The sequence below is a fragment of the Anastrepha obliqua genome, chromosome 6, assembly GCF_027943255.1.
Source record: "Anastrepha obliqua isolate idAnaObli1 chromosome 6, idAnaObli1_1.0, whole genome shotgun sequence".
Taxonomy (NCBI): Eukaryota; Metazoa; Arthropoda; class Insecta; order Diptera; family Tephritidae; genus Anastrepha; species Anastrepha obliqua.
Genome location: NC_072897.1, coordinates 50,600,609 through 50,623,756, shown reverse-complemented (window position 1 = coordinate 50,623,756; position 23,148 = coordinate 50,600,609). Strand labels below are relative to the sequence as shown.

The window sequence follows — 23,148 nt, the reverse complement described above, 5'->3', positions numbered from 1 at the left end:
ATGTGGAATAGATGATAATATCGTCTAGATATGCTGGGCATATTTCACCTACTAGTTTACCTGAAACGTTATCCATGACCCTTTGGAAAGTGGATGATCCATTTTTGAGCCCAAAAGGCCTTCAGAGATACTCAAAATGTCCGCCTTCTACTGTGAATGCAGTTTTTGGTATGTCTTTATTATGCATCTCAATCTGGTGAGACCTACTTCCCAACTCAAGTGTGGTAAATACATTTACCTAATTTGTCTAGAATGTTGCTTATATTGGGGAGGGGATACCTATCGGATATGGTTGCTCATTCAGTTTCCTGTAATCTATTACCAGCCGCCATTTTTGTTTGACGCTGGCATCGAGTGTTTTGGGAACTATCCATACAGGAGTACTCTAGGGAGAATAACTTGGGCACATTATTCCCTGTTCTAACATATCTGCTATTTGTTTTTTTACTTCAGATTTGTGTACTTGAGGGTATCTATAAGATTTTTTATGTATAGAGATATCGTCTGTAATTGCTATTTTATGCTTGATTTCATTGGTGAAAGTCAATTTTGTATTTTCTTTAAACAAGATATCTTTATAATTTCAGCAGAGTTTTAATAGAAGTAATTTTTCTTCACTGTTTAAACGTTCTGGTTCCATGTGAAGAAGTCCACGCAAGTAGGGAAAGTTACTGATCGCCATTCACATGGGAGTGGCCAGGACGATTCTTCTGCATATGGTTCAAGCTACTCACAACGTCCGGGATTAGCCCACGTATCCTCTGGGTAGCTTCCGAACACCCGTTCGGGAGTGAGCTAATGTGAGAGGGCGAAGCATTCCAGGATAGCTGGTTGTGCGCTGGGCTTGGGACCCGCCACTTAAAAATCCTCCCCAATGAAAAGAATTACAAAGACTCGGATGAGAACTACCTTTACTGATGACGATCCCTGCAAACGAAATAAGGAATATTTGAGGGCACGCAGCCAGCTTTAAAGAACTGTGCCAGAGTGTGGACAAAAACCCGTGGGGTAATGGTTACAGACTCGTTATGGCCAAGGTCAATTGAGGTAGAGGGCAGGCAACAAATTGCCCCATTCTTTTAGAAAACATTGTACAGGCACTCTTTCCAAAGCAAGACATGCAACCAACCCAGACCCAGTTCCACGCAGCAGAAAGCAGTTTAACAATCAGTGAGGCAGAGGTGATTTTGGCAACGGAAAGTTTCGGTAAGGCTAAGGCACCAGGAGCTGACGGCATTCCGAAAAAAGCGCTGAAGATCGCTGTCAGGCGCCACGCAAAGCCGTTTGCAGAACAATTCACCAAGTGTATAAACAAAGGCATATTTCCTAAAGTTGGAAAGAAGCAACGACTAGTCCTACTTCAGAAACCAAATAAGCCAGCGGGTGACCCAAGTTCTTATCGGCCACTATGCATGATAGATACTATGGGTAAAATCTTGGAGAAATTAATCTGCACGCGCCTGGAACAGCATCTGGAGAAAGTGCCGGCTGGACTATCCGAACATCACTTTGGTTTCCGCAAAGGTCGTTCAACCATCAGGAAGGTGACAAGCACTGCAAGCAAGGCTATTGAGGGTGACAGGTGGAATACGGTGCAGTTGTCAACTTGGATGTCCAGAACACCTTCAGCTCGGCATACTGGCCCCATGTTATGAAGGCTCTGGAAGAGAAAAAAACGCCAGCATACCTTGTACGAGCTATAAACAGTTATTTGTGGGAAATAGTACTTCTATACGATACAGATGAAGATCCTAAGAGATATGCAGTGACGGGTGGAGTACCGCAGGGATCTGTACTGGGCCCGATCTTATGGAATGTACTATATGATGGGGTACTGCAACTCCCATTGCCGGGAGAAGTGCAAATAATAGGATGCGCAAACAATATTGCGTTGACCATAGTCACCAAAACAATCCCTCAGATTCAGAGCATATGCAGCGAGGCAACAACAACAGCCAAAAAATGGCTAACGGTGGTTAAACTCCGGCTAGCAGGATAAAAAATAGAAGCAGTTCTCATTACCAGTAGAAAAAAGTTAGAAACGACCACACTAAACATTGATGGGTTTAACCTCACAACACAAGCGGCACTAAGATATTTGGGTGTAATGATCGATGCTCGACTAAGCTTCAAGGAGCACATTAAAAATCATGCGGAAAGGCAGCCATTGTGACGGCGGCACTGTCAAGAATTATGGCCAACATCGGTGGTCCCACTCATAGTAAAAAAGCGCTCCTGGCTAAAGTTACATAGTCTACACTCATGTATGCAGCACCTATATGGTGTAAAGCCCTGATACAAAAAAACATACGCGAAGAAGGCGGAAATCGTTTTTAGACTAAGTGCTTTTAGAGTTGCCTGTGCTTTCAGCACAGTGTCGTATGAAGCAGTATGCGTCATATCGGGTATCATGCTACTAGATATAATGGCCTCTGAACTGGGTAGAGTCTACAACAAAGCCCAAAGGCTAAAGAGGCGACTAACGGCGCAAGAGCTGAAGGGTCTTTCTTCCTTAGCATAAATGGGAGAATAAATGAGTGGCAAAATCGCTGACACATAGCGACAAAAGGGAGGTGGACGCATAAACTCATCAGAAGCGTGCAGGCATGGGTTGAGAGAGAACATGGTGACACAGATTACTACCTGACCCAGTTCCTAACGGGACATGAATGCTACAGAGAGTATCTTCAAAGACTCGGCCACGAAGACACAGTAGACTACTCGTTCTGCGGCAACGGGATACTCATCTGAAAGAATGTCCACTGAAAAAATAATAAAAGAAAGAATAACCCCAGGCAACCTTGTGAATCTCATTCTGCAATCGAAGTTGGTGTGGACCAAGAAAGGGAATGGTTCGCAAATGCGTTAAAGGTACTGCGGAAAGAGGAATGGGAACGCAGTAAACAAATAAGACAAACTAGTAATGAAGGGTACACTGAGACAGAAACATAAATGAAGAGCCATACTGACTAGCTTGGCCCGGCGATGCAATGCTTAAACGGTGGTACCGCAGGGCAAACTAAAGCCTCAGAGGTCGGAGTTAGGGCTTAGTACTGACTGTGCGTGGTCCCGAATGAGGTGCACCTTTAGCGATCAATATGAATCGAGCATGCCGTCTATATTGACGATATCTATGTAGGATTCCCCCTTTCCGTAATACAAAAAAAGATAAAAACAAAAAAAATGCTATATGCAAAAGGAGAATTGTTTTAGCATTTGTTAGGCAGGAATTTGATCATTAGGATATTTACTCCCTAATTACTGCCTGTAAATATGATAAGGCGGTGTTCGTGAGGTAGGTCATGGTTGCTGCATGCGTATGCACATATGTATGTAACACTATAATAATTGAAGATGCAATTGAACTTTTGCACAAATAGAACTAACATAATATATGTATATATTGATATACATATACATATATCAATATACCAAAACACTTCTATGCTCTATGAATTCTCGTCGAAATTTGTATAGTTTTAAATATACTAAAACGCTCACACCAAAATGTGTGACCTTTGTTCAAATTCTTCTTTTTATATTAAATCAACAAACATTAAAGTTACTTTGATTTTAAATGTTGGCACAGATAAATCATTTATGTTTGTTTGAAAATATAAATTGAATAAAATTTCGTTTATCAAGGGAACATAGAAATGCACAAGCAAATTTAAAATTTCGTCAGAGCAAATATACTAAAGAGAGGATTCGCTGTAAGCAGCTCTGTTAAAAGTTTTACCACACCCCGGCGGTGGTTAGACTTAATTTTTGACAATTCACACTACTCGTATTCGTAGCCCGTGAGACTTCTGTATACATTAACCAGAGAACGTAAATTCATAGAGAAGGCGCAGTAAGAAATTAAACTCAGAAATTACTCAGAATTATTTGCTTGCGCACAGAATAGATTGGTTCATTTGATGTGTCCATATAATTTGTATGCATGGTTACATATTAGATTTGTTCTTTTTGGTTTTTTATGACAATTGCGCGAAATTGTATGTATGCATGTCATATAAATATATTAGCATATGACATACATATGTATATTAGGTATATGGTAAATAATACTATACATTTTTTCATTCATATATAATAACGGAGCCGCGACCATTCGACATGACAAAAATTCAAGATTTACCAAATATTGGCAAATAATTCTACGCGAAATTTTCAATATTGACTATTTTCGAATGGTTGAGAAAATTTGCATATGGGCGGCTCGTTTTATGAATGAAAGTACTTTGCTCGTAGAAACATGAGCTCGAACTTATCAATGAATTTGTTTTTGTTGTGCTTTTTAATATTTCAAACTGTTCAGCGCCGTCGCGGGTAAATAATCATGGCCGCTATGAATGCATTTTGTTCTTGTAGTCGCTGGCTTAGAATTTTGGTTTTGGAAACATAAGCCTATAGAGGCATAAAGTGCGGTTATAACGGGTGATTTTTTAAGAGCTGTAGGAAAGCTTTTCAAAAAAACACACGTAAAATTCAGAAAAATGTATGAAATTTTTATTTAAATCAACAGTACAGCCCATATAATTTAATGTTTGAAGATTATTTCATGCAGATGTTGACCGCGATTGCGCTTCAAATGGTCCATCCGCTTAGTCCAATTTCGGCATACTCTTTCCAATGTTTCGGCCGGTATCTCACATATAAATGCTTTAATGTTGTCTTATAATGCGTTAATTGAAGCAGGCTTGTCTGAATAGAAATGAGCTTTAACATAGCCCCACAAAAAATAGTCTAACAGCGTTATATCGCACGATCTGGGTGGCCAATTGACAGGTCCCGAACGTGAAATCAAATGTTCACCGAACTCGCCTCTCAATAAGTCCATTGTTACGCGTGCTGTGTGGCATGTGGTACCGTCTTGCTGAAACCACATGTCATGCTAGACAAGCTTTTGCATTTTAGGCAAAAAAAAGTTGGATATCATTTCACGGTAGCGCTCATCATTCACAGTTACGTTACGATTCGCAGCATCTTTGAAGAAGTACGGTCCAATTATACCTCCAGCCCATAAAGCGCTCCAAACTGTGACCTTTTCTGGATACATTGGTAGCTCTTGCAATTCTTCTGGCTGATCTTCACTCTAAAATCAACAATTCTGCTTATTTACGTACCCATTGATCCAAAAATGATCTTCGTCGCTGAACACAATTTTTCGATAAAAAAGTGGATCTTCGCCCAACTTTCCAAGAGCCCATTCACCAAAAATTTTGCGTTGCGGTAGGTCGTTCGGCTTCAATTCTTGTACCAGCTGTATTTTGAAAAGCTTCACACCTAAATCCTTTCGCAAAATTTTCCACGTTGTTGAGTAACAGAGGCCCAATTGCTGCGATCGGCGACGAATCGATAATTGATGGTCATCATTAATACTGGCCGATAGAGCTGCGATATATTCTTCAGTTCGCACTCTACGTAAGCGTGTTGGTGGTTTGATGTCCAATAATGTAAATTTGGTTCTAAATTTAGTCACAATAGCTCGAATAGCCGCTTCAGTGGGTCGTTTAAACTGACCATAAAATGGAAGATAAACTTTCGTAACCGAACACGCATTTTTATAATAAAATTCAACTAGTATGTAACCCCCGAAAATCGGGTGGGCTTTTTTCCCACGGAAAGTAAAGAGCATATGTGACACTTTTATATATTAAAAGTTATGACGATTAGAAAAGTGTATATTTTTATTCGTATGTAATATGTAAGAACTTATGCATATAACATTTTTAAAATTTTTTTCAGTTAAATTAATTATTTTTTTTTTTTAAATTACTTCATTATAAACTACATTCAACGTCAAGTTTTCGTTATTGCCCATTTGAACGCGTATATTTTCCCAGGATCTAACCCGGCTTAATGCAACATAAAGTTGGCCGTGGGCAAAGCAATCCTCCTTTAAATGAAGCCCCTCCCTTGATAATGTTTTCCCCTGGACCTTATTTATTTTTATGACGAAGGCTATTTTAATGGGAAATTGGCGGCGCTTCAACGTGAGAGGAAGTGTGGTTTCGCTCGGCTGCAACTTTATACGAGGCAATAGAAATCGCCTTCCCTGAGCCTCTCCGCATAACACTTCCGCGTGCAAGCAATTCGGGATGCATTTGTTTTATGATAATTCGTGTGCCATTCACCAACACAATTATACAATTTTTTTTTTGCCATTCGTAAAATTTCTTGGATTTGCAAAAGTAAACATTTTTTTTTTCACAGATCTTTACGTTTCAAAAAATTTTAAGAAGAATGGTAAAAAAAAAATTTGAAAGTTCATATTCATATATGATTTGATAAAGTCTGCATACATAAAAATATACATGTACACACATAGAATACAATACGAAGAAAAAAAAAACACTTAAAAATGTATATCTGTGCCAAAAAGTAAAAAATTTGTCTGAGAATAGCCCAAATACAGTTTACCTTTGAAATAGTATCAAATAATTACTAACTAATTTGCCTCTCTCTCCTCATTTTTTAAAACTATTTAAAATTTTGAGTTTTGCAAAAAGGATCAAACGCACACAAAATTTTTAAATACATACATACGTTTATATATTGTAGATCAATTTTACCATATGTGAACGAAAACAAAAGTGGATGCTTCTACCAGTCATATGCAATACGTGACGTTTCAAACATTTAACACTTACTTACCTGCTCTATTCCTCCACTTAAAGTAGGAACTCTTCTACGAACTCATCTTGGTCGTCCTCTAGGCATATTTTAAAATTAAATATGTATGTACTTTTTTCTTAAAATAAATTCTATTTTGCGTCTGTCCAAAACTCTTTCTAATTTGCACTGTTACCGTTGTTTTAAGTGAATTGACAAATTTCAAGTCAATTGTCAATTCATACCAATTATTGCCATCACAACAAAATTTTGAAAAAAATTCGCAGCAACCGTTGGGACTATGTTCATGAATACATATGTATTTATTAGTAAGGATAACAAAACAAAACAAATATTGAGAATCCAAATGTATACAATGCTGTGCTCATTAGAAAGAGAGCTAAACAAAGCAAATGTACTCATATATACATATGCGTTTGTGTGTCATCCCGCTTTGCATAGACATCGCTGTTAACAATATGAAAATTTTGATAACTTTACACGCAAATATTTCATGAACAAATTAACCAATTTTAATTTTTATAATTTTCCGAAAATATGCTCATCAAAACCTTTCTTTTGATATATAATATATTTCATATCTGCACATATTGTAGTTAAGTCAGAATAAGCGCCATGTTTTAAAATAATAAAATAATACTATAAAAGAAGATAGAAGAAGAAGATTATTGCGATCACAACAAAATTCTGAAAAAAATTCGCAGCAACCGTTGGGACTATGTTCATGAATACATATGTATTTATTAGTAAGGATAACAAAGCAAAACAATTATTGAGAATCCAAATGTATACAATGCTGTGCTCATTAGAAAGGGAGCTAAACAAAGCAAACGTACTCATATATTTATGCGTATATTTGTGTGTCATCCCGCTTTGCATAGACATCGCTGTTATCAATATGAAAATTTTGATAACTTTACACGCAAATATTTCATGAACAATTTAACCAATTTTAATTTTTATATTGTAATTTTCCGGAAATATGCTCATCAAAACCTTTCTTTTGATATATATTTCATATCTGTACATATTGTAGTTTAGTCAGAATAAGCGCCATGTTTTAAAATAATACTATAGACTAGTATGTAACCCCCGAAAATCGGGTGGGCTTTTTTCCCACGGAAAGTAAACAGCATATGTGACACTTTTATATATTAAAAGTTATGATGATTAGAAAAGTGTATATTTTTATTCATATGTAATACCTATGTAAGAACTTATGCATGCCTATAACATTTTTAAAATTTTGTTCAGTTAAATGAGTGATTTTCTTTTTTAAATTACTTCATTATAAACTACATTCAACGTGAAGTTTTCGTTATTGCCCATTTGAACGCGTATATTTTCCCAGGATCTAACCCGGCTTAATGCAACATAAAGTTGGCCGAGGGCAAAGCAATCCTCCTTTAAATGAAGCCCCTCCCTTGATAATGTTTGCCCCTGGGCCTTATTTATAGTTATGGCGAAGGCTATTATAATTGGAAATTGGCGACGCTTCAACGTAAAGGGAAGTGTGGTTTCGCTCGGCTGCAAATTTATACGAGGCAATAGAAATCGCCTTCCCTGAGCCTCTCTGCATAACACTTCCGCGTGCAAGCAATTCGAATGCATTTCTTTTACGATAAGTCGTGTGCCATTCACCAATCCTTCTGCTGGGCTTAAATTGCGAATCAACATTATCACTGTTCCAATTTTCAATTGAAGCTTATGCGGCGGAGTTCCACTAAAATTGAGGGAGTGTAAAAATTCCACTGGGAATCTTACCTGATCTTGTGAATCTTGTGAAACAATCGTATCAGCGCTGAGATATGTGCGCTCTTGACCAGGTAGCATATCGACTATACTCGAGTTTATGATGGCACATTGATCATTTTTTGGACATAATATGGCTCGGTCTTTTAAATTATCAATTTCTATTATTCCATTATTTGGTTGGAAAACCCAGTCAATGAGGTTTCCGTTTTTTAAAAGAATTTGATCAGGAATTTTTACTCTTGATGCATTGTCTTGCCCTTCGCCATGTCCTATGCGCAAACGAAAATTACAATAGTCGGATTTTTGAGTACGCATATTGATTGTGAGCTTAAATGATTTAAAAAATTTCCACAAAGAGCAACGTTTTAAACAATTATCAACTATGCCAGTTCGCGTACTTCTCGGTACCACAGGCAAAACTTGCCTAAAGTCTCCACCCAGAATAATAATTTTCCCACCAAAAGGCGTCTCATTTTGGTGAATATCGCGCAAAAGACGATCTAAACACAACAGAGCTCTGCCAGGTACCATGCTTGATTCATCCCAAATAATAGCTTTTGCTGCCTTTAATGCCTGACCAACTTTAGTGTTTGGTTTTACCAAAGAAACTGACGATTCAGTCAACGGTATGGGAAATTTAAAAACGCTGTGAGCAGTTCGCCCGCCTGGCAACAAAATTGAAGCTATACCTGTCCAAGCTACGGTAATCACTGTTTCTCCAATACCACGAATATAGTGAGTAAGAGTTTTATACAGAAATGTTTTTCCAGAGCCACCAGGTCCATCAATAAAAACAGCTTTAACAGATATTCCCTCATCATTAAGCATTGTACATACTTCGTCAAAAATGTGTTTTTGTTCTCGATTAAGGGGGGACTCTACTGTAAAACTAAAAAAAAAATCGATTTTTTACTTTTTGTTGAAACATACTCAGAAACAACTCCAGAATGTTCCATGAAAATCTTAAAAAGAAATCTTGAATAGTTTTCAAGTTATAAAAGTTTTAGCAAACCAGGTATAAACTGAGCGCTCGAGCGGTTTACGGTCATATGCGCTTGATAATGCGCTTGTTTAAGCGTGTTTTTCTCGAAACCACGTTTTCAAAATTGCCCACATCACAGCTCCGTGAAAAATTAACATATCAAGCTCAAACTTTGATAGTATATTTTTAACAATATTTACTAGTTTTTAAGGCTATGGTGGGAAAAAATTTATTATTTATAACCCCTTTTTTAATAACAAAATGACAACAAAAATATGTCGATTTTTAAAAAACTTCAAAAATTTTACCAAAAAATTTTTTTTTTGAAAGTAATAGGCTTAACAACTAAAAATAATGATATATAATAAAAAAAAAATGGTTTTTTTCATTTCAGATTTTTTTTAAATGCGCGACAGTGTGGGCAGATTTCAAAAGGCGTTTCGGGGGAGCGGCTGTACAGCTGCCATTTTGAAATGAAAATAAATTTAAAAAATTTTTTTGTACACTCAAGACCTGTGTTTATGTAACCCTAAACGTTTTTTTACTAATTAAATTAATACAAGTATGAAAACAAAATCCATGAAAATTTGATTTTTACAGGAGAATCCCCCCTTAAGCTGATCTTTTAATGTTTGTGCGCATATCAAATCGACTTCAATGTCAGTTGTTAAAGTTGTAAGGTTGTCTGCAAAAGAAACTTCCGGCAAACCAAAATGTTTTAAAGATGTATTGTGGGAAAGTAAAATTTGATTAATTTCCCGCAACGCCAATATTTCACTTTCTACTACATTATTATCTCTTACAAAATCTTCAATAAAATATTCTTTAAATGTTGTCCAAAGTTCAAGGGGCGAAGTAGGTTCTCCAAACACGCAAATCATGGCAAAAATACGTCTTAACTGTGAGGGCATTTTGAAGGTAGAAACTTCTGTCAAAACAGCAACCCATTCCGAGTTATCCACTAATAGCTTTCGTTTGACGGCGGAAGTCGTTATCTCATCAAAATTAATGCAGTTACTAACAGGTTGTTCAATGATCTGAATACTTGCACAATCATATCCTTTATAGATATATTTATGTATGTAGGTACTTAACACTTTTGATTGAAGAACATATTTCAACATTGATGTGAGCGGCGTATTTTTTTGTTAAGTATTTATTATATGGTACGATCCATCGATTATCTAATTCAATTTGGTTTTGATTGACTCGAACTAAAACTTTGCTCCCGTCATCGCGGCGACGATACTGGGGATACCCATTGACATATTGCAAAATAAACTTCTTGAAATAGTTTTGGATATTTTTTTCTGCATTCTCCAGATTCAGACATGCAAGGCGATGAAGGATTAAGTGGGCCACATGGGCCATGCACCATACATTTTAAAACAATTTCATGAAGTTCAGGCTCAGTTTCTTTATTCGGAATTTCAGCACAAACAGCCAAGTCTATAATAGAAGCATCAATAATGGCATCTGCATCATGAAGAGCAACCAAAATATGTGCATGCGGTAGACCTCTTTTTTGAAATTCTATTACGTATAGAAAATATTTCGCCCTTCCAAATAATTGCTTTTTTGAAATATCATTTAAAAGATCTTTTAGTTTTTGCTTAAAAACTCGCGCTATTAACTCAGGACGCATTTGGGGTACTTGATACTGTTCAATGTTTTGAGTTATCTCAGGCCATTTTGGATTAGAGGTAAAAGTTATGAAAAGTGACGGCTTTCCATGTTTTCTAACAATAGCCATGGCATCTTGGTAATGCATATTCATATTGCGAGGTGAACCTGGAAAACTGGAAGGCAGAACGACAATGCGACCAGGGCGTGCATTTTCTAGTTCTGCTTGACGCATAACATAATCGTGTAAGCCAGCATATGTTTCAACTCGAAGCTGATGTTGGTGATTACGCAAAAACACCAACCTTGCACCCTCTATTCTAACGTACTGATCAACTAAATATTGTTGCCAAAGTTTACCTGAAGCATGAAGTAAGCTGAAACCTTCTCGAATCGCCATTCGATATCCAACGAATTGCAACTGTGTGACCCTGAACCTGCGACTTGTTCTGTTCTGTTCTGAGCAAGAGCTCATGTAGTAGTGCTTCGTCGTATCCTGGCTCACCATAGGGAAATAAAAGAGGGTAAACCAAGGGATCGCATAATCTATGTAAAGTTGAAATCGTGGTGCAATACTGTGTTTCTGAGCTGTGAGAAAATACTCTTAAATCACGGCTTGCCGGTGGTTCACCATCCTCAGTTGTGAAAACGGCTGCAATTTCTGAGCAGTTAGGCAAATTATAACGCCGATTCGCATGACTACTGAAGAAAATCATGCTCACTTTGTGCGGAACTCGATTTGCCTGTCGTGCCCTCTGTTCCTCCTCGCGTTCAACTTGTGCCATAAATTTATACTGACGGGCTAAGGGATTCACGGTTGATATCATCTCGTGTAGGCATTTCATCAAGGAACTATCGCAATTTGCATTCCTTTGTAGTCGAATGTCAGTGGCTTGGTCAGTATCAAGTATATAAAGCTGTGCGTATAATGAGTTTGAATCATTATTAGCATGAAGAGGATCCACTCGATGGTAAATTGATCCATGTATCCGAAAACAATAAGGGCCACGTCCTGGTGGCTCTACAATTTAAGCTTCAAAAGATGCAAAAGCGAATGAGCTATTTATTTGTCTTATATTCTCTAAGTAATGGGACCGGAAAGAGTTCAAATTATTTTCAAAAACGCTTTCCAAAAAATCAGGTATGCGAGGTATCGGTATCTGCACTTTCCCACCGTGGCAGCATGTAAGGAATTGATTTCTTCCCTATAAAAAATTTTTCTTTATCAAGTTTACCAAAGTTTTTCAATAATGGAAAGTTACCTTTTCACATTTAAAATGTTTAGCATTGCAATGCAAACATATACTGGTTAAACCACCAAACGTGTTATATTCTGCATTAAATGCTGGATCTAGAGCTTTTTTGTATGTACTTGTGCTTGCATGAATACGGACCTAAAAAACATGAAATCGTTTAAAACATATATTATATGTAGCGGAAGCAAAGAGATGTAAGTTTTCAACAAAAACCGATTTAAGCGCACAACCACTTTGTTAAAACTCTATCTTATTTGAAGGATAGACATGTACTCTTTTCTAGTACGACACATCGCGTGCCAAATGACAAAAGGGCGTTTACAGCAAGTAGATGGATCCATGCCAAAAGCGTATCAAATAAAAAACTAATTTGTCTCTCTCTCTTCATTTTTTAAAACTATTTAAAATTTTGAGTTTTGCAAAAAGGATCAAGCGAACACAAAATTTTTAAATACATACATACGTTTATATATTGTAGATCAATTGTACCATATATGAACGAAAAAAAAGTGGATGCTTCTACCAATCATATGCAATACGTGACGTTTCAAACATTTAACACTTACTTACCTGCTCTATTCCTCCACTCAAAGTAGGAACTCTTCTACGAACTCTTCTTGGGCGTCCTCTAGGCATATTTTAAAATTAAATATGTATGTATGTACTTTTTTCTCAAAATAAATTCTATTTTGCGTCTGCCCAAAACTCTTACTAATTTGCACTGTTACCGTTGTTTTAAGTGAACTGACAAATTTCAAGTAAATTGTCAATTTATACCACATCATGGCAATACCATCACAACAAAATTTTGAAAAAAAATCGCAGCAACCGTTGGGACTATGTTCATAAATACATATGTATTTATTAGTAAGGATAACAAAGCAAAACAATTATTGAGAATCCAAATGTATACAATGCTGTGCTCATTAGAAAGAGAGCTAAACAAAGCAAACGTACTCATATATACATATGCGTTTGTGTGTCAACGCGCTTTGCATAGACATCGCTGTTAACAATATGAAAATTTTGATAACTTTACACGCAAATATTTCATGAACAAATTAACCAATTTTAATTTTTATAATTTTCCGGAAATATGCTCATCAAAACCTTTCTTTTGATATATAATATATTTCATATCTGCACATATTGTAGTTAAGTCAGAATAAGCGCCATGTTTTAAAATAATAAAATAATACTATAGCAGAAGATAGAAGAAGATTATTGCGATCACAACAAAATTCTGAAAAAAATTCGCAGCAACCGTTGGGACTATGTTCATGAATACATATGTATTTATTAGTAAGGATAACAAAGCAAAACAATTATTGAGAATCCAAATGTATACAATGCTGTGCTCATTAGAAAGAGAGCTAAACAAAGCAAACGTACTCATATATACATATGCGTATATTTGTGTGTCAACCCGCTTTGCATAGACATCGCTGTTAACAATATGAAAATTTTGATAACTTTACACGCAAATATTTCATGAACAAATTAACCAATTTTAATTTTTATAATTTTCCGGAAATATGCTCATCAAAACCTTTCTTTTGATATATATTTCATATCTGTACGTGTTGTAGTTTAGTCAGAATAAGCGCCATATTTTAAAATAATACTATAGAAGACTAGTATGTAACCCCCGAAAATCGGGTGGGCTTTTTTCCCACGGAAAGTAAACAGCATATGTGACACTTTTATATATTAAAAGTTATGATGATTAGAAAAGTGTATATTTTTATTCATATGTAATACCTATGTAAGAACTTATGCATGCCTATAACATTTTTAAAATTTTGTTCAGTTAAATGAGTAATTTTCTTTTTTAAATTACTTCATTATAAACTACATTCAACGTGAAGTTTTCGTTATTGCCCATTTGAACGCGTATATTTTCCCAGGATCTAACCCGGCTTAACGCAACATAAAGTTGACCGTGGGCAAAGCAATCCTCCTTTAAATGAAGCGCCACCCTTGATAATGTTTGCCCCTGGGCCTTATTTATAGTTATGGCGAAGGCTATTATAATTGGAAATTGGCGACGCTTCAACGTAAAGGGAAGTGTGGTATCGCTCGGCTGCAAATTTATACGAGGCAATAGAAATCGCCTTCCCTGAGCCTCTCCGCATAACACTTCCGCGTGCAAGCAATTCGGATGCATTTCTTTTACGATAAGTCGTGTGCCATTCACCAATCCTTCTGCTGGGCTTAAATTGCGAATCAACATTATCACTGTTCCAATTTTCAATTGAAGCTTATGCGGCGGAGTTCCACTAAAATTGAGGGAGTGTAAAAATTCCACTGGGAATCTTACCTGATCTTGTGAATCTTGTGAAACAATCGTATCAGCGCTGAGATATGTGCGCTCTTGACCAGGTAGCATATCGACTATACTCGAGTTTATGATGGCACATTGATCATTTTTTGGACATAATATGGCTCGGTCTTTTAAATTATCAATTTCTATTATTCCATTATTTGGTTGGAAAACCCAGTCAATGAGGTTTCCGTTTTTTAAAAGAATTTGATCAGGAATTTTTACTCTTGATGCATTGTCTTGCCCTTCGCCGTGTCCTATGCGCAAAAGAAAATTACAATAGTCGGATTTTTGAGTACGCATATTGATTGTGAGCTTAAATGATTTAAAAAATTTCCACAAAGAGCAACGTTTTAAACAATTATCAACTATGCCAGTTCGCGTACTTCTCGGTACCACAGGCAAAACTTGCCTAAAGTCTCCACCCAGAATAATAATTTTCCCACCAAAAGGCGTCTCATTTTGGTGAATATCGCGCAAAAGACGATCTAAACACAACAGAGCTCTGCCAGGTACCATGCTAGCTTCATCCCAAATAATAGCTTTTGCTGCCTTTAATGCCTGACCAACTTTAGTGTTTGGTTTTACCAAAGAAACTGACGATTCAGTCAACGGTATGGGAAATTTAAAAACGCTGTGAGCAGTTCGCCCGCCTGGCAACAAAATTGAAGCTATACCTGTCCAAGCTACGGTAATCACTGTTTCTCCAATACCACGAATATAGTGAGTAAGAGTTTTATACAGAAATGTTTTTCCAGAGCCACCAGGTCCATCAATAAAAACAGCTTTAACAGATATGCCCTCATCATTAAGCATTGTACATACTTCGTCAAAAATGTGTTTTTGTTCTCGATTAAGCTGATCTTTTAATGTTTGTGCGCATATCAAATCGACTTCAATGTCAGTTGTTAAAGTTGTAAGGTTGTCTGCAAAAGAAACTTCCGGCAAACCAAAATGTTTTAAAGATGTATTGTGGGAAAGTAAAATTTGATTAATTTCCCGCAACGCCAATATTTCACTTTCTACTACATTATTATCTCTTACAAAATCTTCAATAAAATATTCTTTAAATGTTGTCCAAAGTTCAAGGGGCGAAGTAGGTTCTCCAAACACGCAAATCATGGCAAAAATACGTCTTAACTGTGAGGGCATTTTGAAGGTAGAAACTTCTGTCAAAACAGCAACCCATTCCGAGTTATCCACTAATAGCTTTCGTTTGACGGCCGATTCCCAAAAAGAAGGGAGGAGCTCATTACCAACTGTCAATAAATCATTGTATGATTTAGGATCCTTTATGGAAACTAACAGTAAACGTAATGCAAATCGTTCTCGATCCTTTGGATCGACCGTATAAATTCTGCCTATTGCGTTGGCTAAATTTTTTCTTCTCTGCCACGAACGTGAGCCTTGCTGCCAAGTGTAATGTTCAGGAATTTCTTGGTAAGTCAATGTATTAGCAAAAGTATCTATTGTATTCAGCTTAAAGTACGCAGTAAGTGTAGTGTCTCGGAATTCCGTAATCGCTTCTGCTATAATAGCACTGTCTTCACGAAAGTAAATATTTTGTAAATTTGGAAGGTGTACCGCAAGACGTTTTACTGTGTGTGATTTTTCCTGCGTTGGAAATTCAAAAAGTCTCCAACACGCTTCTGGTGCGCTTACATACCTAGCATCTACAAAAGTCGTTATCTCATCAAAATTAATGCAGTTACTAACAGGTTGTTCAATGATCTGAATACTTGCACAATCATATCCTTTATAGATATATTTATGTATGTAGGTACTTAACACTTTTGATTGAAGAACATATTTCAACATTGATGTGAGCGGCGCATTTTTTTGTTAAGTATTTATTATATGGTACGATCCATCAATTATCTAATTCAATTTGGTTTTGATTGACTCGAACTAAAACTTTGCTCCCGTCATCGCGGCGACGATACTGGGGATACCCATTGACATCTTGCAAAGTAACTTCTTGAAATAGTTTTGGATATTTTTTTGTGCATTATCCAGATTTAGACATGCAAGGCGATGAAGGATTAAGTGGGCCACATGGACCATGCACCATACATTTTAAAACAATTTCATGAAGTTCAGGCTCAGTTTATTTATTCGGAATTTCAGCACAAACAGCCAAGTCTATAATAGAAGCATCAATAATGGTATCTGCATCATGAAGAGCAACCAAAATATGTGCATGCGGTAGATCTCTTTTTTGAAATTCTATTACGTATAGAAAATATTTCACCCTTCCAAATACATGCTTTTTTGAAATATCATTTAAAAGATCTTTTAGTTTTTGCTTAAAAACTCGCGCTATTAACTCAGGACGCATTTGGGGTACTTGATACTGTTCAATGTTTTGAGTTATCTCAGGCCATTTTGGATTAGAGGTAAAAGTTATGAAAAGTGACGGCTTTCCATGTTTTCTAACAATAGCCATGGCATCTTGGTAATGCATATTCATATTGCGAGGTGAACCTGGAAAACTGGAAGGCAGAACGACAATGCGACCAGGGCGTGCATTTTCTAGTTCTGCTTGACGCATAGCATAATCGTGTAAGCCAGCATATGTTTCAACTCGAAGCTGATGTTGGTGATTACGCAAAAACGCCAACCTCTATTCTAACGTACTGATCAACTAAATATTGTTGCCAAAGTTTACCTGAAGCATGAAGTAAGCTGAAACCTCCTCGAATCGCCATTCGATATCCAACGAATTGCAACTGTGTGACCCTGAACCTGCGACTTGTTCTGTATTCTTGCTCATGTAGTAGTGCTTCGTCGTATCCTGGCTCACCATAGGGAATAAAAGAGGGTAAACCAAGGGATCGCATAATCTATGTAAAGTTGAAATCGTGGTGCAATACCAGAGAATGTTAATGCAATGAGAAGGAGCAAATGTTAAAAGAGCTTTTTTCGAGTTCTAATTTATAGATTCATAATAAGGTCATTTCAAATTCAACTTTCCTGAAGAGGTCGGAATTGCAGATATTTACCACGCGAGTGACGCGAGTGGAGGGTTTCTATATTTACTTACCACGCTAGGCCAAGAATTCAGATATTTTCTGCGTTTACCATACTACTGAGGACGTTCATAAGATTTTTCGGCACACTACTAAGGAAATCGAAGCGAATAAATTTGCGATTAAGAAGGCCGCGCGGTAGTTAGTTTGTGGTGCAGAAGCTAAAGTCGGCGGAATTATTCGTTTTGTGTTTTTGCACGTATTTAATTCAGGTTCAAGTCCTGAAGTCATATTTTTTTTCTTGCACATTTTTTTTTTTTACAATTCAAACCAGGAAAGTTTGGTAAAATTTTTGAGTTTATTTTAATTAAAATTTCTTTAAAATACTGTTTTTTGTATTTTATAAATGGAAATTTCTTTTCGGTATAAAATAGTTCATACTGGATATGACCTGATTTTTATATAAATCAATCAAAACAGAAAATATGTACATATGTCTATAATCTATTTCATCAAATCCAAATTATATTGATGAGAAAATATCATTCTAATATCCGTCCAGAAAGCCAAACGCGCATACACAGATGCATATGCATATAATTACGCATACAAACTTTCAACTAACGCAGAATATGTGCATATAAAACTGCGAATCGAATAAATGAGTGATTTAGAAAATATCATTAATAATTATAGATTAGCGCAATCGTGAAAGACGTGTTGTATATGCAATACATCGTCTCATATTTGACTCAGGTTCAAATCCTGTGCACAGTTTTTTATTCGATATTTTTATTTCATTTTTTATATTTGGATTAATTGAAATTGATTTAAAATAGTGTATTCAGGTTTTTCTAATACCAGTTATTTAGAAATTTATTTTCTATATAACATTATTCATTTGAATTGATTTATATGTAAAACAGCCATAAAGTCAATCATATGAATATGCATTCCTATATTTAATTTCTTCAGTCAAATCTGAACTACTTACATACACATATTGATGAGAAAATATTCTAATATCCATCCAGGAAGCCTAACGCGCATACTCACATATGTGTTTAAATATATGTACAAACTACCACCATTCTAACAAGCCCAGAACACAAGCTTCTGCGCACACTTGACACATGGGATATGTATACCCTATGAGCAAAAAGAACCGGGAAGGTGATGTTGACTGCTTCCTTCGATTGCCAAGGCATAGTCCACCATGAGTACCTTCCATCGGGCCAGACAGTCAATAGAGAATATTATTTATTCGTTTTGAAACCTTAGAGAGATGCTGTGTGTTGGAAACCGCCGGAAATGTGAGCAAACAATTCTCAGATTTTGCATGGTGATAACGCACTGATCAAAGAGAATACAAATCGGCCTGCCGGGAGTGTTTGGAGGAGTGGGTTAAGCGTTGGCACATGTGTGTTCCTTCAGACGGGTCATATTTTGAAGGAGATAATATAAATTTTCCTTAAATTTAACTCTGTTTTGTTTAATTTAAACATTCCCGGTACTTTCTGATCATAAGGTACATATATGCGGCTTTGCGGAAAGCAATGTGTGATTCGCTGGAAGTCGCATTAACTCGCGACTGTCGCACAGTTAGAAGACATATTTACATACATATAAGGGTGCATACATACATACGGAGCCGCGGCCACTCGACATGACAAAAATTTAAGATTTATCAAATATTGGCAAATAATTCCACGCGAAATATTCCAATATTGACTATTTTCGAATGGTCGCGAAAATTGGCATATGGGCGGCTCGTTTTATGAATGAAATTGAAATATGAGCTCTAACTTATGAATGAACTTTTTGTTTTGTTTTAAATTGTTCAGCGCCGTCGCTGATAGAATCATGGCCGCTGCGACTGCGTCTACGAATGTATTTTGTTTTTGTAGTCGCTAGGCTTAGATTTTAGCTTTGGGCGACATGCGCATGTGAGGTATGTGTTTTTGTTGTGTTCTAGAACATTTTAGAATGTGCGGTGGCAAAGCGGCCATGGCGTTGCGCTTGCTGTTGCTTTTGCGTCTATCAAAGTACATATCGTGTTTTTGTAAGTACAATATTAGGAATATCGACTGGGGAAAGACAAAAGTACACGGAAGCAAGAAGGGAGCGCTGTGCTCGCGCATATACATATGCATGAATGTATGAACGTGCATGGATGTAGTAACATATGAATACAATTATTTTGTAGGAAGTTTAGAAGGCAAGTAGGTATATATGTATGTATGTATATAGGCTAGGACATAATACATACATAGAGCAGAATTGTTTTTGCACTTGTTAGGAAGAAACTCGCTAGTGCGTATGTGTATTTGTCTTGTAAGAATGTGATGTGCTGTGACTTGTGTACATACATAAGTCAAGGTTATTTGGGCATACATGCATATGTACATATGTATGAAAGGAAGATGATGTTCTTGCGCTTGTGCATTATTGTTTTTCATATACAAATGTACATACCTACATATGTATGTAAATGCTGTCGAATACATAAACTATAAATTGACATACAATATAAAATAAACGTTGATTTATCTTAAACCGTTTTTTTTTTCTTAATGCAAATACCTCCTATTGACATGTACATACATATTATGTATGTATATTGTCATATACCATCATTTATGTACATATAGAGTATACGTTCATTTATGAATGTATGTAATGAAAAACTTCATGAATTACTTTCAGAATTTTATTAAAATTAATTCGCGTCGCGCGCATGCACAAAACCTTGGTTCACAACGCAGGCGCAGAAATATACGCACTGCGTATTTATCCTCCCCATGTGACTCGGCATCAATTCTCGGCGCCAATTTTTTTTTTTTTTTTTAAATGTGTTTTTTTTAATGTAATCGTAAAAAATTTTTAATAAATTTTATGTATCCGCTTATCATTTCAAAAGTAACAAAATGGTAAAAAAATAAGCAGTCGAAGAAATAAATGCACCGCCTATTTTTCCTCGCCACATATTAGACTCGATTTCAATTCCCAGTGCAAACCTTGTTTTATTAATGGTCTATGAATAAGTTCGTGCGGTTTTTTTTCGAAATTTGAATTTCGGATCATTCCCATGGCTTTTAAACGTTTGGAAATGGTTGATTGATCAACTCCCAAAGTTTTTGCAACCTCTTCTTGCGTTTGAGCCGGATCTTGATCGAGCAATTCCTCCAATTCGGTATCCATGAACTTTGGCGGCGCGGCCAAAATCACCACTTTTAAAGCGTGCAAACCACTTCTGGCACGTTCGCTCAGCTAGAGCATGCTCACCATAAACTTCCACCAAGATACGATGACTTTCGGCTGCTTTTTTCTTCATATTAAAAAATTCCCCGCAAAAACACATTATTTGGCACGAAATTCGACATTTTCAAGTGTGGTAAAAATATTGTTGTTTACGCTTCAAATAAAAAACTTATACTGACGTTTGTGCCTTACCACAGTAGCTCTCCAATGAATGTTTGGAAATGTGGATCGATGGAATAATAATCAAGTTACGCCATCTGTTGTAAAACCGCACGAACTTATCCATAGACCATTAATTTTTTTTTTTTTAAATTCGTTTTTTTTTTATGTAATTAAAAAAAATTATGTAATAAATTTTACGTATTCGCTTATTATTTCAAAAAATACGAAAATAGTAAAAATTTAATTAGTTTAATGTATTTATCCTCCCCACGTGACTCGCCATCAATTCTCGGTGTAAATTTTTTTTTTTTCGTTTTTCAATTTTTTTTTTTAATGTAATCGTAAAAAAATTTGTAATAAATTTTATGTATCCGCTTATCATTTCAAAAGTAACAAAATGGTAAAAAATAAGCAGTCGAAGAAATAAACGCACCGCCTATTTTTCCTCGCCACATGTTAGACGCGAGTTCAATTCCCGGTGCAAACTTTTTTTTTATAAATTTTATTTTTTAAAATCGTTTTTTTTTTTTTAATGTAATTGAAAAAAAAAAATTATGTAATAAATTTTACGTATTCGCTTATTATTTCAAAAATACGAAAATAGTACAAATTTAATTGGTTTAATGTCGAGGTGAGAAATGTGCTGTGTGTTGAGGTGAAATATGTGTGCTGTTTCTAATTTTTGTGTGGGCAAAAGTCAGTGAGGTGTCTATAAACTCGGTGTGCTAAATGACGTTATTACAAATCTTTCAGATCTCAATTGTACTAAAAAAAGCTTACAGTAACATTTGCACCTTCTCATAGCATTAACATTCTCTGGCAATACTGTGTTTCTGAGCTGTGAGAAAATACTCTTAAATCACGGCTTGCCGGTGGTTCACCATCCTCAGTTGTGAAAACGGCTGCAATTTCTGAGCAGTTAGGCAAATTATAACGCCGATTCGCATGACTACTGAAGAAAATCATGCTCACTTTGTGCGGAACTCGATTTGCCTGTCGTGCCCTCTGTTCCTCCTCGCGTTCAACTTGTGCCATAAATTTATACTGACGGGCTAAGGGATTCACGGTTGATATCATCTCGTGTAGGCATTTCATCAAGGAACTATCGCAATTTGCATTCCTTTGTAGTCGAATGTCAGTGGCTTGGTCAGTATCAAGTATATGTATAAAGCTGTGCGTATAATGAGTTTGAATCATTATTAGCATGAAGAGGACCCACTCGATGGTAAATTGATCCATGTATCCGAAAACAATAAGGGCCACGTCCTGGTGGCTCTACAATTTAAGCTTCAAAAGATGCAAAAGCGAATGAGCTATTTATTTGTCTTATATTCTCTAAGTAATGGGACCGGAAAGAGTTCAAATTATTTTCAAAAACGCTTTCCAAAAAATCAGGTATGCGAGGTATCGGTATCTGCACTTTCCCACCGTGGCAGCATGTAAGGAATTGATTTCTTCCCTATAAAAAATTTTTCTTTATCAAGTTTACCAAAGTTTTTCAATAATGGAAAGTTACCTTTTCACATTTAAAATGTTTAGCATTGCAATGCAAACATATACTGGTTAAACCACCAAACGTGTTATATTCTGCATTAAATGCTGGATCTAAAGCTTTTTTGTATGTACTTGTGCTTGCATGAATACGGACCTAAAAAACATGAAATCATTTAAAACATATATTATATGTAGCGGAAGCAAAGAGATGTAAGTTTTCAACAAAAACCGATTTAAGCGCACAACCACTTTGTTAAAACTCTATCTTGTTTGAAGGATAGACATGTACTCTTTTCTAGTACGACACATCGCGTGCCAAATGACAAAAGGGCGTTTACAGCAAGTAGATGGATCCATGCCAAAAGCGTATCAAATAAAAAACTAATTTGTCTCTCTCTCTTCATTTTTTAAAACTATTTAAAATTTTGAGTTTTGCAAAAAGGATCAAGCGAACACAAAATTTTTAAATACATACATACGTTTATATATTGTAGATCAATTGTACCATATATGAACGAAAAAAAAGTGGATGATTCTACCAATCATATGCAATACGTGACGTTTCAAACATTTAACACTTACTTACCTGCTCTATTCCTCCACTTAAAGTAGGAACTCTTCTACGAACTCTTCTTGGGCGTCCTCTAGGCATATTTTAAAATTAAATATGTATGTATGTACTTT

General features: G+C 36.1%; 1 pseudogene; it reads right to left on the bottom strand.

The window, feature by feature from the left end:
* The window catches only part of LOC129250514 (uncharacterized), a 70,357-nt pseudogene extending 48,310 nt beyond the window's left edge, over positions 1 to 22,047 (bottom strand).
* Between the last annotated feature and the right edge of the window lie 1,101 nt (positions 22,048 to 23,148).